This window comes from Gavialis gangeticus, unplaced genomic scaffold, assembly GCF_001723915.1.
Source record: "Gavialis gangeticus isolate Ggan-Ray unplaced genomic scaffold, GavGan_comp1, whole genome shotgun sequence".
NCBI lineage: Eukaryota > Metazoa > Chordata > Crocodylia > Gavialidae > Gavialis > Gavialis gangeticus.
In genome coordinates, this window is record NW_017728992.1 from 74,762,369 (window position 1) to 74,778,370 (window position 16,002).

Sequence of the window (16,002 nt, forward strand, 5' to 3'; positions counted from 1 at the left end):
GGGGTGCCCAGCCTCACCCTTTGCATGAAAAATTAACCCTAGAGGGAAAATTAATTAAGACACTCTGCTTTTGAATGCTTTAATGTAATACCTGATTTAACCAGGTTTAATTTTTCACGTGATTATCTATTTTTAAAGTGCTTTGCAGCTGTGCATGTGTTAAGTCACAGCTGTAGAGTGCTTTCATGGGCCAGATTGCTCAAAAACTGTCATTTCTGTCTGCTCCCTCTATGTCCAACAGAGACCATAGACAGAGTCTAGGGCTCCTCTACTTGTTCGAGCTTCCTCCTCCCAACTAAACATCTGCTGACCAGGGTGCTGAAAAATACCTCTGGTAGAGAGAGCAGAATTTGCCTTTCTGTGTGTATTGGGCATCTGGGACTGGTGAGAAGCCAAGTTTAACTTCATATGTCCACATTCAGGGAATCTCAAAATGCTAAATGGCCTTCATGGAGTACAACAACTGTAGGATTTTAGCTTATTTTGCCAGCTTTGTTCTTCATATCCAAAGTAAGTAACATGGAAAAACTCATTTTCTGTGATTGTTGTCTTCTAAAGTTTAACACCTTGACTGAATCTTCCATATGATGTCTGATGTATGCAATCATGGAAGTTCTCAAGAAGTTTTCTCATTTGTTCGACTATGACACTAGCTCCAGAAAAAGGTCAGTAGAGACAGCTGATACATAATGCCTTTACAGGTCCCTCCACTGCTTGGCAAAGAAATAATAAAAGAAAACAAGTGGTAGTACATAAATGCTCTCCTCAACGTGGTAGAAATGGTAAATATGATCACATCAGAAAGCCCATCTGAGTACATGTGTTGTCTCAAAGGCCAGATTGTTTTGATCCTGCTCCTTTTACAGAATGCAGAACTGACATTCTCTATGGCTGAATAATAGCTTTTTACATTATTAAGCTCAAGCTTTCTTTATATAGTTTGGAGGGATAATAAGTTGATTTTTATCTCAGTCATACAAAAAAAAAATATTTGGCAAAACATTTCAAATCATAGTAGTCCTTTAAATGACCTGTAATTTAAAAGCAATTTCACTGATTTTCTTTGGACTTTCAAAAGGCAGTTTCTTTTTGCTATTTGAATAAGCCTGATAGTTTGTGTGAACATATCAAGGGAAAGAAAAATAGTGCTTCAGTATGGAAACTCTCTCCAATCTGAAGTATGAGATTCCAGTCTTACATGTCTGATTTCTCACAGTGAGGTTCTATACAACCACCTTTAGAGTAGTAAATGGCATTATGGCCAACTCATTAGTGATAGAAACCTGGTTAGCTGGGGGAATTAAATCTGATTTACGTGGGAAGTGGTTGGGGTTGTGGAATGGATTGTGACAAACTGATAAGGAAGAAGAGACATAAAAGAAAGTTTTGCTTTCTTCCTATTTCATAAATGGTAGATAAGATAACTTTTGCATTCTAATATGAACTGCAATTTCAGACTGAAAAGCACAATAACTCAGCGATTTAGATATAGATGTAAATAACTCTGAAATTTATATTTAAAGCCTTTGAACCTATCTAAATTAGGAAAACTTTATGTTCACGTTATGGTCATGGTGGCAGCTTAGTTCCCAAATGTTTGAATGTTCACTCTGTTTAATGCATTTTTTGACTTTTAATCAATGCTTATATATAGGGTTCTACTGAATTCATAGTGGAAGTGGCATGTACTTCAGCTCCTTTAATCCTGTAGGTTCCTCCACCCCTCCCCCCCATTGCTGATTGGTGCAGGGCCCTACCGAATTCATGGTGGAATTGGCATGTGCTGCAGCTCCTTTAATCTTGCAGGTTCCCCCGTGTGTCCCTCACCACCACTGCTGATAGGTGGATGGGTCCAACTTGTGGCTTTCTCCTGATTGGCAGGCAGGTGAAAAATGTGAGCCACAAGTAGGCCCCTCCACTCATCAGTAGTGGTGGGGAGGGACAGACAGGGGAACCTGCAAGATTAAAGGAGCTGCAGCACATGCCAATTCCACCATGAATTTGGTAGGGCCTTGCTTATATACCCTCATTATAGTTTCACAAAGGCAACTGACTAACTAAAAATTAGATAGTTTTCTTTGCATGGGAAATTTTACTTGTCCTTTTAAATGCACAGTCTGCTCCTCTTGGAAAGCTCTATGCGTTTTCATTTGAAGACTTAGTATGAAAGTTGAAGGGAAAGACTGGTATTTCTGAAATGAAAGAGAACGTGCAGCCTGTAAATCCACATATTTTCTCATTCCTAAGAGTACATAGAGTATATTTGATTACTTCACACTCAGACCTAAAATTTTTGTATGTCTTCTGCAACCTGTTTAAGAACGTTAAGGAAAGTTTGGACTGTAGGGAAGAGAAGTATTGAAGGAGATTCTTTTACCTGAAAAATGCCCTCTTACCCCAATGACTTTGAGTGTTGGTGAATTTGAGTGTTGGTGCTGTTCAGGTCCAAAGGGCTGCACTTCTTCTAGAGGAGAAAATGTCTGTTATGACATGTCTGTTATGACACTTCTTCCCCTGTGATTCATTTCATTTTATTAGTGAGCTGATTGGCCTTGTGCACCCTCTTTCCCAACAATCTGGTGTGTAGGAGCATCTTGCCTCTTTGGCTGCTCTGCCCTTGTCTCTATAGTTGGACATGTTAAACTGTGTTTCCAACCCATTGCCTGTTCTTTGGTGATCAGGAAAGAATTTTGGACCAAATTAATCTGATTTACCTTTCTGACAGCATGATGGAGCCAGAGCTGGGGGGGAAAAAGAATAGGATTAGGAAGTTTCATGTGAAATAGGTAATATATAAATATTTAGTTTGTCACGACTTGTGGCCACTGTTTCTAGCACATAAAGGCTGAAAGCACCAGATCCCATAGGTAAATGCAATCTGCTGCTAATGGATCTTGTGTATGTAAGAAGTGAAGGCCTAGAATCTTTGTAGCTCAAGATCTCTATCCCTTCTTCTTTAGAGGAAAGATGAGGTAGAGAACTGAGAAATGAGCGGAGTCCATAGCGGTAGGTGGTGGCCCAATTAAATAGAATGGGTGGGGATACATCACTCCTACCCGGCAGTAGGATGATAAAGTTGTAGACTGCCATTTTAAATCCATTTAAATGTCTGACTTTTATTTGCCTGTATGTCCTGAGCAATTCAGTGGACTTGCACAAACTGCAGCATTTACTTTTTAACATGCTTCTTTGCCATTAGTGGTTTAGATTCTCATTTTCAGTCTGATGCCCTTTCATCAGTAGGCTTTGTGAAGGTCCAGCAGGAGGACATGGAACAGTTAAAGTGGGGAAAGCACTTACAACAATTGTTTGGAAGTGCAAAGTGACTTGCTGGCCCAGTTTACCTGGACTGTCTGAGCCAACTGAACTGAAATTGGAATTTTGTCAGTCTTCCACATACCGTGCTATCTGAAGGCTTTTGACTCCAAATAAAGGTGCCTGCACTACCAGTTTTTTGGAATACACAAAAAACCTTCCTTTTCTAGGAACTTTCTCATCAATCAATAGCTTGGGGTAAGGGAGGTGGGAAATGATTATGTTAAATGAAGAATTGAAATTAGTTATGCACAGAAAGTGCAGGTTATGCACATTTAGGCCCCAAACCCAAAAAGCATATTTTAACTTGACATCTAGTCATGTAAGTACATGTAGTTTACTCATGTCAGAACAATCTAACCTCTAGTATCTTGACCTATATTTTTCTCTGTGTAGGATTAATTTATTTTGGGAAGTAAACCACCTCTACTTTGCATTTCTGTAATATTTCAGTCAAGACAACTCTGCTATGTAAGGGCCTGACATAAAACCTATTGACATTTAAAGAAGTCAGTCCTTTGACACTAACAAGCTTTAGATCAGTTCCTGAAGGAATGAGGGTCTTTATAGAATCATAGCAATGTAGGGCTGGAAGAGAGCTGAAGAGCTCATCTAGTCTATTCCCCTCTGCTCGGACGGGATACTAACAGGTGACAATGGCAAAAATATAGTAGAAAATGAGAGCAATAGAGTTGTGAAAAGAATTAAAAAACTGGAAAGCCTACCAGGTGTTGTCATCCCTATCATCTTAATGTGCGGGACTCTGTGCTACTTAAACTAATTTTACACCAATGTACTTCCAGTGACTAAGTGGATGTTACTTGTGATTTACGATAGCGGAAGAGAAAGCAGAAACAAGCCCAGCCTTGCAAACTCCTAGTCATGTCTTTTTGACAGGCAAGTAAAATATAATTATTTTTAAAAATAATGTTGGCACAGGTTGGGTGGGTAGAATTTCTCTCTCACCTGTTAAATCTTCATGACAATATTGCAAGGCTGAGCAGGCCACATAATAGCTACTGGCACAAGCAATATTGTATTTGATATGCAACTGAGCCATCTTCTTAGCAGAAAAAAAAAGTGTTTGCGTGCAGGTGAGACTGAGAGAGAGCCTTAGGAGAGTCTAGAAAGAAAGATGAGCAGAGCTGAGAATGGTGTAGCAAATCCTTTGTGGAGGACCTATTGTGGAATAGATTGTTCTCAATTCTAAACACAAAATAGTATTCCAGAAGACTTAGTTGGTGTTGGCGTATAACTGAAGCAGGTGCTTGCCTTTTTTTTAAATCTGTAAAAGAAATACGTCTCACAAGGAGTCAGCAACTATTTCAAGCATGTGCTACTTATTTCTTCTATTTCTGACTGTGGCTATACAGGTTTCCCTCGCTGTATGCAGGTTCTTTATGTACAAATTTGCTCTTATGCGATGGCTTTTTTATACCAAAAATTCATTGTATGCTAGGTAAATTCACTCTTTTATGTGACTGGTGTGGTGGAAGCCTGCAGTCAGCTGCTTTATGAGGTGCGTTACGGGAGTGACATGCACCAAAATATAGTCTCCTACGTGGATCTGTGCTCCTTGCTCATTGTCTGCAACACGTGTTTCTGTAGTTGCCATCCCCATAATGATAGTGCCTTGTGCTTGTGTGTACTGTCTGCTGTTGGTGAGTACCAAAATTATCTTGTAAAAGTGGTAGAAATAGGTCTGGGGGTCAATACAGTCAAGGTCTTGGAAACATCCTTCTTTGTTACACTGTAAAGTGGGTTTCTTTTATGTGAATTCAAGTTATACGCCTTTTTCCAGGAATGCATGTACAGCATAAAGTGAGGGAAACCTGTACTATGAATTGGTTGTACAACTTTAAAAAGACAGCATTGTAAGTTTTACACATGGTGAAGAATTGGGAGAAACAAGAAGAGGAGACCCACAATTTTTTTTTGCTATAACTTGGCTCTTTCTCAGGGATTTCCCACTCTGCCTGAGAAAAGGTCCACAAAGTCTTTAGGAGAGTGACATATAACAAAAAGAAAAATGGTCTTGTGTTTAGAGCACTTGAATCAGTGCCATGAGGACTGAATTCAGTTTCTGTTACTGATCCAGGCTACTTAAATGACCTTTGAAAGGTTACTGAATGTCCCTGAACCTCAGTTTATTTGGGTGTAATATTTAACTGCTGCCACAGTACTATGAGGTCCTTTCAGCCAATAATGTAAAGTTAGAAGCACACACGCACACACGCATGCACGCGCATGCTCACACGTACACACAAAACAGTAATGAGAAATAACATATTTTATGCTAAAAAAATAAACATCTAACATTTGGGGGTAGCTAAGAAATTAGAACAAAGAACACAGAATGCTTTGCAAGTGTCCAATCAGTGCACAGCTCTCAAGACCCTTGCTCAGTGTTGGTTTCCATTTAAAGGAAGCATACATTTGTTACCAGTAAGTCAAATCTTGCAAACTCTACGTTGATTTAAAAAAGGAGGATCTTTTACTGAGCACTAAAAGGACCAGGCTCTATTTCATTCTTAAGCAAATGACAGCATGTATATTGCCTCCTTTTATCTTGATCTGTCTACATTACTTAACACACACCTGGACAGCCAGTTATGCAGCACATGAAAGTCCTTTTATTCATGTATGCTACTGTAAATGGATTTTGTCACTTATGTCAAGGTAACCATGCTGATCCACCAGAACAAAGTAATTCATTTAACTCCTCTTCTCTTCATTTGTCCTGCTTTTTATAGCTATTGGTTTCCATGGTAGCAGAAGAAAAGAAAGTGCCTTTCACCATCAAGGTTTTCCTCCTGCACACAGTTAATAGCCTTTGTTTCTTAAAATTCCTTAAACCTGTATAAGACCATAGGAAAACTCTTCTATTGCATTCATGTTTCTCTTAGATTGTCATGTCTTAGCCTCAGCGTTTGTAGATAGATGACTTCTGTTATATCTTCCAGTCACAGCTCTTTTTACTGCATCAGTTGGTGTCTTGGATCGGCTGTATGTTCAAGTGGGCTGACTCCCATCTGGTAGTTTTAGGAGGTATCCCAGCCTATAAATACCAGTAGCAACAATGTAAGTAGCAGTACACAGATGTATTACTCCAAGAGCAGCTCTTGTGGGAGGAAAGTAGTTTGTTACTGATCTAGGAAAGCAGTAGCTCACTTTCCATTCTGTGCACACAGTGAATATTCTGCATATTCCCTGCCTACCCACTTCTGACCCAACTGGGGACCTGGGACTCTACAGCTGCTCTTTCCCATGCTGTTAACCTGCAATGCAGACTACCCTAAGCCTCTTTCTGTGGTGGTATATGGGCAGGGTGTCATAGGTAGAGGAGCTGTAGTAGCCAGAAATGCATTTCTGTAAGTGATCCTTCCCTTCTGGGAAAAAAAAAAGGAAAACTCCTAGGAATGGGAGATCTTCCTGATTCGTAAGCTGGTAGATGCAGCATGGCGAAGTTGGTTTCTAGAGAATCAAATCTAGGAATAAGTGTGGGATTAACACATGGGGTCAGGTCCCCAGTTGATGCAAAATAACTTAGCTGCACTGTCTGTGATAGAGGTGATTGATTTATACTAGATGAGGATGTGTATCTAGGCATTTGAATGTGTGGTCTGAATTATTTAAGGTAATATGTTTCTATCCAAAAGCTGTCATTTAAATGAGCAACATTCTCAGCATTGGCATGAGTCTACCTCAGCCGGTCTTCCTTTAAAGATCACCCCTCACAATCCTTATGATCACCACAGCAGTGAAATCTGCAGTATTGAACACCCCAATATAAAGGCATACCTTGTACATTTGAAGTCATGTATGTGTGCTCTCTTAATCCTGTGGGACTGCTGCAGTGCCAGAATGAATTGGTACGTAATGTAACAAACACATATAAAAAGGAGCCATTCCCCAGGTCTGTGGTGCTGCTGTCATGCGACTAGGGCAACATGGTTAGGGACAGCTGGAATGAGGGGACAGAGAATACAGTTGGTAGATCCAAATCTACACTGATATGCTGGCCAAGTCTCCATTTCTAGCCCCTTGATAAGGGACATGGCAGCCGCAGAGGCTATTGCAATAATGGCTGTGGAACAGCTGTGCTAGTGCTCTGTAGCCTGAGGTGAGGATGCGGTCATCCACAAAGCACCTCTGTGCCAAGCCATTCATCTAAGCTGGGTATAGAAAAAGAGAGTTAGCTCTATTGACTCAAAATATTGAATAGGTTTCCAGTACTATTTTGCTTGGCCTTTAGTTTAAAGATCTTTTCTCCTAAACTATATCCTGTTGTTCTTTCTTGGCATGGTGAATCACAGCAGGTTTCAATGTCAATCAGTGCACAATGTCAACTACTCAAAATTTGTTATTGCAGCTATTTAAATAACAACAAAATATCTGAATAATTATAAGAGAGCATAGTCAATGACACTCACTAGTAACAGTCTAATTTCATTTTCAAATCAAAGCTGATTTGGTGTTATACAAGCCTAACAGTACTTTTGGCATTAACAAACATCTCAGGTATTGTATAATATTCATCCAGAGAGCTTCTAGCATCAGGGTTTATTTGTTTTTCTATTTAAATAATTTTGCTAAAAAAAGAAAAAAAAATTGAAATCAGAAAGAAGAGTTTTGATTGAGAACAAATTTCAGCAGTAGTTATAAACCCATGATTAATGTTTATAATGGAAGCAGCAACTCAGACTTAACTGTAGTTGTACAAATGGGCGACTATAATTGTGCTGCATGTGTAATAACAATAAGGGTGTTTAAAATGAGATTTAATTCAGCTGAGAGATGAGTTTTAACCTTGCTTTACAGACAGTTTTAAAAGGATCTAGGGTAATGATGCTTATACAAGCTTCTGGACAATAACGGACACAGTGGGCAAGTTCAGCATGTAGTTAGCTTTGGGAAAGTAATGTAATTCCATCTTCTGCATAGCTGCTATATGTAAGAATGAATGTTTTAAAGTCTTTAAACCTGGGTAACTGAAATGAGGCAGAATCTAGGGAATCCTTCACTACCTAATAAAGAGGATATTTAAAGACTGTGACAAGCAGTCTGCAAGGTTAAAAAAAGAGATTCTTAGAGCTAATAGCTTTGGAGTAAATATGAAGCAAGTGCAGAATTTAGCACTTTGTGCTTTCTGAACAACCAACTCAGAATAAAAACACCATAGTGTGTTTTATTGGCTTGGGCGCTTGTAAAATAGTACTATTGATCGCGTCTATCTAGAAAAAGCACTAAGCAGTCAAAATACCCAGTATGTCCTCTTGCCTGTTCAGGAGTACCCTGTTTTAGAAAAAAATAATTCCTGGTGCCATCTTGGAGCATAATGGCTATAATATCAAATGAACCAAAAGCTCCTTCAGCATCTCTCTCATCCATTACCTAAGATGTTATAAAGCTACTAACATCCTGACCTTGTTGTGACGCATTAAAAATGATTGCTATCTGTGCTGCATACCATTTCCAAATGGGTGGTCTGCTGTGTAAGTAAATAGAAAAAAAGATTTAGCTTTGTCCAGTAGTGGCTTATTTATCAGAAATCCCACTGGTGATCTAGATGATGATTTTACATGGGTTTTCTATACAGTAAGGCACAGACATCTGGACCAAAGGCAAGGCTGCTCCTGCAGTTAGGTTGGGAATTTTGCAGCTTTTGGTTTTTGTCCTTACAGTTGTGGACTTATGCCGACACTCAGGAATCCTTGTTTTCAGTTAAAAGAAAAGAAAGAAAAGAAAAAAAAGAAAAGAAAATTTCCAGCACTTGTGGTTGCAGGAGAAAAGCTTATAAAATATAATATCTTAAAGTTCAAAATCCAGAAAGCAAATAAAAAGAACCCTAAACTTAGTTTTAGAGGATCTTTGGAGAATTCTTCCTCTCCCTGCTGAGATTTATCCAAAGACCACTGAAGTTGGTGGAAATCTTCCTGATGACTTCAGTGAGATTTGAGGCAGACCCTATACCCTTGCATTTCTTTCACTCTTCTTCAGAAGAGAGTACTTTTGAAGCTCTTAATTTTTTTTATCAGATTGTCCTGCTTCTTATGTAATATTGCCTCATTTTAGGACACACACTGGTCAGGGATGAATCATGACAGCATGACATCATGACACTTTAAAAACATGACCCCTTTGGCTTTGCCTTTTACAGTTCAGTGCCTCTTGTGAGGGCACATACCCATTATTCTACCCTTTAAATAGCCCGTCTCCTCTAAAGTTTGTCTGCTGGCTTTACTGTCCTCATACACTGGCTGGCAATTTTAGCTTTCAAGATTCCTTGAATAAATTTCTGGCCCTGGTGAGATAAATAGGAGATCTGACTTCAGTCAGAACTTGACACCTTGTGCTCTGGTGATGATGTGATTTGGAATTATGACCTCTCCTTATTCAGGTGGGGCAAATAAGTAGGGAAGTAGTAGGAATGGTGAAGATCACAGGATATCCACTTAGAGCATATCAAACTCCACTAAAATGCTTTAATCCTAGAAGGTCAATATTCACCCTTTTATTTACAGGTTGCAATCTTGGTTGATTCTCAGTATTTTTGGCTTTGAGATGATAAAAGTACCATTATCACTTCACTGCATTTTATAGTTAGCTCATCCCATCTTTCTAACTTAGCCTATCTTGGCAAAGAGAAAATACCTAAATTTAACTTCCTTCTAGTTTTAAACACAGATTTTTAGCTTCATCAAAAAAAAAAGAATTCAAACATCAAAATTACAGGAGCATCCAAACAAAGCCTGAATTATTCTAGAGGTTAGACAGTCTCTCTTGCATATGTATATGTAGAGAGACAGGCAGGCTTATGATAAGTAAAACTCATAGGGATGCTTATAGTTCAGGTTGTTTGACACTCTCCATGATAAGACTCTGGTTTTGGTTGCTTAGATCTTTGCCATACTTTAACTATCTGGGCTGAATTTTTATATGACTCCAGTCTTTTTCAAGTCGAATGTCTTTTATCATGTGCAATATAAGGCACAAAAAGCTATACTGAAAGAACACATTCAAATTCAGTCACTTAAATTAGGAAATGCCAGGATTAAGATGCTTTATACAATTCCTAACTTTTGAGTCCTTGACTTTGAATATTTTTTTAAATATAGCTTTTAATGTGTTTTTTTTTTAGCATGTGGCACAAACTGAAAGAAACAGATATTTCATCATGCCTATCATGGGGGACCCATAAAGCTGCAGCCAGGCTTGCAACCTTCTTTTCTTCCACATGGACCTCTGCTACTTGTGTTAAGGTTATCATTCTGGAGGTGAGCCAGGACTGTGTTTTTAAGAAATGTGCTGGGAAGCTTTAAAGATATTCGCTAACAGCAAAGGATTATGAGACAACAAAATATGGGGTTTAATTCTAGGTTTTGAGGGGAAGTAAGATAGATCCTGATCCTCTCCCTCCCTTCCAGCATGATGCCTCTGCACTGTCTTAGTTCTGTTTCTTCCCCACTCATAGTTCCTTGTACCACTTCCTCTTGTTTTCCCAATCTCCATTTCTTAGGTTTCTCACTGAAGTCCCAAGGTTTTGTTTGTTTTTTGCCAAGCCAGGCTTACCCTTTCACACTGGGCTTGCTATTGAAGTCCTCTCACTTCCAGTTTCTCTTCCCCACACCCAGTGCTAACTTACCCAATAACAAGTCCAGTTTCTCTGTCTCTTCTCACTTGATTCCCACTCCCTCCTTTCTCCAGCTAGGTCAGTAATGTGCATAAATTATTAACATACAGTTCCAAATGGTGAGTTCTTTTTAATCCAGTGTTTTAATGAAATAACCAGTTAAACAAATGATGATGAAATATTAGAGTTTCACCTCTACATAAAAAAGACATTCTGGGGGAAGCTGTAGCTGAGCAAAACATAATGGCCACAGCTGAGAACTGAAGTATTTTGTAGCAAATGCTGCAGATTTCTTTTAATGCAGGAAACTGTCGGAAAATTAATACAATGCAGGTTGTCCGGAATCTTAGAATCTCTGAATCTGCTACTATGGGGACTTTTCATTTTCAAAAAATAGCCTTTGCTTACAGAGAGCTTATGCCACAGATAATTTTAGATGAATAACAAACCTGGAATCTTAATACAGAAGGACTATTCATCAGTTAAAAAAAAAAGCTTAAGATGTACCCAGTGAAACAACAACATTCAATATTTAAAATGATCTAACAGTCTGCCTGTTGTATAACATTAGAATATATGATAACATTGGTTAAATGGTGCTGGTGATTTTTTTTTCATTAGTTTCAAGAAAAAAGAGGCAGTAGATTACTTGGAAATTATTCTCAGTTCATTTCAAAGTGAAAATGAACATAGGTATACTGGACATTATATATTACATGTGTTTGTATTTAAACACTCTGTATAGATGTTACCACTTAGATCTAAACACCTTTAAAGTTTTCAGAGATGCCAAGGCACAGGGAAGGAAGAGGCAGAGCAGTGGGTTGGGCATTTTATTGGATAAGTATCTAAGTATGTGTGATCACAGCCTTCTAAGCTTGAATTTATTTTTGATTGTAACAACTAGGTTCATTCTAATTTATTTGCTAGCACATGTTATCCCATTGCTAAATGTGTCACTGTTGTGCAGTATTTTGGTTATTTGGAGCCTGGTTGGGTTTGAGGATGTGGTGGGGAAACTGGTTGCTTTGCTTCCTCTTATGTTTGTGATATTCAGGTTCATCCTCAATAGCTATGCAACAGCCGGGTCTGATCACTAGCCAACTTTTTCTAGTGCACATTCCAGCAAATATCCTTTATTCTGATTGATTTATCTGAGGACTTTCCCTAGTTTGTTATTTGTTGGCAAAAACAATAACTGCAGTAGTTATGCTAGCCTGGGCAAAACATCAATAATAATTAGACTAGAAATAGCATTTTTATTTGGGTAGTTCTGGGCATGAACCAATTCCAGTTCACAAGAAGGGAAGTGTTAATATTCCCATTTTACATATGGAGAGCTAAGCCATAGTCTAAATGCCTGGTTACATAGAAATTATGTAGCAGGGCAAGGAATGAGACTCCAGTCTCCTTAATCCTGAACTGCTGCCCTAACCACCATATTGCCCATCCTCTGTTCATTGAGTTCAAAATCTAGGGGTCCGGTTAGATTTTCAAGGGTTGTCAGAAGATCAGATGGCAGGAATGAACATAATGACTTTCTACCATCTGTAGCTAGGTAAATGCAGTAACTTTTTTCATCGGATCTCTGACATTACAGGATTTTGAAGGCAGGGTAGATTTGCAGGGTAGGTGTGTGTGTGTGTGGGGGGGGAGGCACAAGCTTTCCTGAGCTGAAGCTAACTTCATCAGATGCTGTGAAAAGACATTCAGAAAGCAGAGTATAAGAAGGAGAGGGAAATTAGAATACAAAAGATGAGGGAGAGAGAGAGAGGAGGTGGGAGAGGGGCAGATCTGGAAAAGACGAGCAGACAAGCAGTAAACCCATAGGAACAAAAGCATCACAAAAGCTAATAGAATAAAAATTCATAGTCCCTGTTTAAACCATATTTAATACAATCCAATCTGTGAATGATTTCTTCTTCTGCAAATTTCCCTTCAACCTGCTTTTTAAAACTTTGCTGCATAAGAACAGCCACCCTCAGGTCAGTGATATAATATAGGCCTGTACGATATGGCTAGTATTTGCTTTGGATTCAGATTTGGCCAATCTGATTGAGATTCAGCTGCCACTGAATTGGCCGAATCTCCAAATTGAATAGGCCTCATCCCCCGCCCATTGTCCCAGTCATGTCAATGGCTCCCCTGCCTGGCCCCAGCGTCCTGGCACTTTAAAACAACAACAGAAAAACCCACCCAAAACCCCTGTGTTTGCCTGCTTCTGCCAGGTGGGGGCGGGGGAGGAAGGGGTGATGCCCGCTGCCCCACGCTGCTTGAGGGAGCTCTGCCACAAACCCCCAGAGGCCCCGATGGCTCCTGCAGCAGCTGATGAGTGCGGGGCTTTTTTTTAAATCTCCGGGATGCTAGGGCTAGGAGAGCGGTCAGGGGGCTCTTGGGGCTGTAGGAGCAGGCAGGGGATGGGGCCTAGCAGGACTCCTTCCATGGTCCCCTTCCCCTTCTTCCAGCCCCTCCCCCTATTTACTGGCATGGAGCCTAGATCCAGTTCCATGCAGCAGTGAGCGAGGACTACCTGAATCCCCAAATCTTTTCTGAATCTTTTGATTCAGAGCCTTCAAATCGATTCCCTTTTAACTGGTCTCCCGATTTGATTCAGATTCAGAGATTCAGCCACTGAATCAGGCCAAATCTCCTCCAGATTGAATCAGCAACTGAAGCTACACACAGCCCTAAGAGAAGTAACAGATAGGTTAAAGTGTTCTGCCACAGCCTTGCATGTCTTTTTCCAGCTGATGTCAGAATGGTGTTCATACATGTTGTTTCATAGATTTCATAGACATTAGGGCTGGAAGGGACCTCGGAAGATCTTCAAGTCCAGGCCCCCACCCCAGGGGCAGGAAGTCAGCAGGAGCCATAGGATCCCAGCAAGACAAACATCCAAATGTCTCTTGAAGGTGTTCAAAGTAGGTGCTTGAACCACCTCCAGCAGCAGTCTCTTCCAAACCTTGGGGGCTCGGACAGTAAACAAGTTCTTCCTTATGTCCAGCCTGAAATGGTCATGGAGGAGTTTGTGACAACTTGACCTTGTCATCCCTTGGTGTACTGTGGTGAACAGACATTCCCCCAGATCCATCCAACATAAACTTATAGGCAGCCACCAGATCACCCCGAGCCTGCACATTTCCAGGCTGAAGAGTCCCATAGCTCTCAGCCTCTCATCATAAGGTCTGTTTTCCTGACCTCTGATCATGCATGTGGCTCTCTTCTGGACTATCTCAAACTTCTCCACATCCTTTTTTGAATTCTGGAGCCCAAAACTGGATGCAGTACTCCAGCTGCAGCCTCATCAAGGCCAAGTACAACGGGAGAATGAAGTCCTGGGGTTTTCTTGCAAAGCATCTATGGATGCAAGCCAGTGTTTTGCTCGCTTTACTAGCCACAGCATGACACTGAAGGCTTATGTTCATCTTGTGGTCAATCATGACCCCCAAGTCCCTTTTGTCCATAGTGCTAGCCAGCATAGCACTGCCAAGCCTATAAGGATGCTGCGGGTTTTTCTTCCTGAGGTGGAGAACCTTGTATTTTCCAGTGTTAAACACCATCAAGTTCTCATCTGCCCATTTCCTGAGCCTGTCAAGGTCTGCCTGGATTGCCCTCCTGTTCTCAGGTGTGGACGCTTTACCCCAAAGTTTGGTGTTGTCAGTGAACCTGGCCAGTTCGCTTCTAACACCAATGTCCACATCATTAATGAAGATGTTGAATAGTATAGGCCCAAGGACAGAGCCTTGCAGGAGCCCACTGGTCACAGCGCACCACGACAATTGACTTCCATCAACCACCACCCTCTGGGTCCGACCACGGAGCCAATTCCCTAGCTAGTGGATCGTGGTGAAGCCGAGGCCACAGTTGGCCAGTTTTACTAAGAGGGGATCATGGGATACGAGACTGAAGCCTTTTTTGAAGTCAAGATATATGACATCAATCTCTTCTCCCTTGTCCAGGTGATAGGTCACTTGGTCATAAAAGGAAATGAGATTGGTCAAGCAAGACCTACCTGCAACAAACCCATGCTGGCTATCCTTCAGGATATTGCCATCAATGAGTCTGTTAAGAATGGCCTCTTTGATAATCTTTCTAAGACCTTCCCCAGGATAGAGGTCAGGCTGATGGGCCTGTAGTTTGCCAGATCCACTTTCCTCCATTTCTTGAAGGTAGGCACCATGTTGGCCGCCTTCCAATCTTTGGGCACTTCACCAGAGCGCCAGGAGTTCTTGAAGATCCATGCCAGGGGCTGAGCTATGATTCTTGCAGCTCCTTGAGTACCCTGAGGTATACACTGTCAGGGCCAGCTGACTTGAAGGTGTCCAGCTTCTCAGGGTGTACCTTCACAAGGTAAGCATTGATGGAGCATAGGGAATCTCCCTCACCCAGGCATTCCCATTCTATAATGGGCAGGGACATCCCTTGGGACTGGTCAAAAACTGATGCAAAGTACCCATTTAACAAGTTGGCTTTTTCCTGGGTGCCGGTTGTCATTTGTCCCATCTAGTTTAGCAGGGGACCAATGTTACCTTGGGGCCCTTGACCACCTTGGTCCAACCCCTTGGCTGGACAGAATGGGAGGTCCCTGAGTCCTCCCTTGTCCTGGAAGGCAACCTTGGTCTACCCTCTGCCTCCAGGGGGTGAAGGGCCTGGCAGTAGGAGTCTGTCTCCTGCTCATCATCCCTGATGGCTTGCAGTCTCTGGACTGAGGCCTGGAGCTCTTCTAGCTGGCACACCAGAGACCCCAAAAGGGGGCAGACCTCACAAGGGGAGTTGGCCATGCTCCCAGAGCCTGAAAAAGTGTCAGGCATCCCCGCAGCCGAGAGCCAGAGGCTCCATCTGCATGGAGCCTGGGACCATGGGCTCCGTGTGGGTGGAGGCCTCTGAGGAGCCAGCGGGGTGGGCTGCAGACCTTGAGGGAACCCTTGGGGTGTGGCGCATGCCCATCCACATTTTACTGGTGGTATTCTGGCTACTGCTATGACTACCTACCCTGAGGTGTACTGGCAGGGCTGTTGGCCCTCCTGCATGAACTCCTGTGCTAACTCATGTGC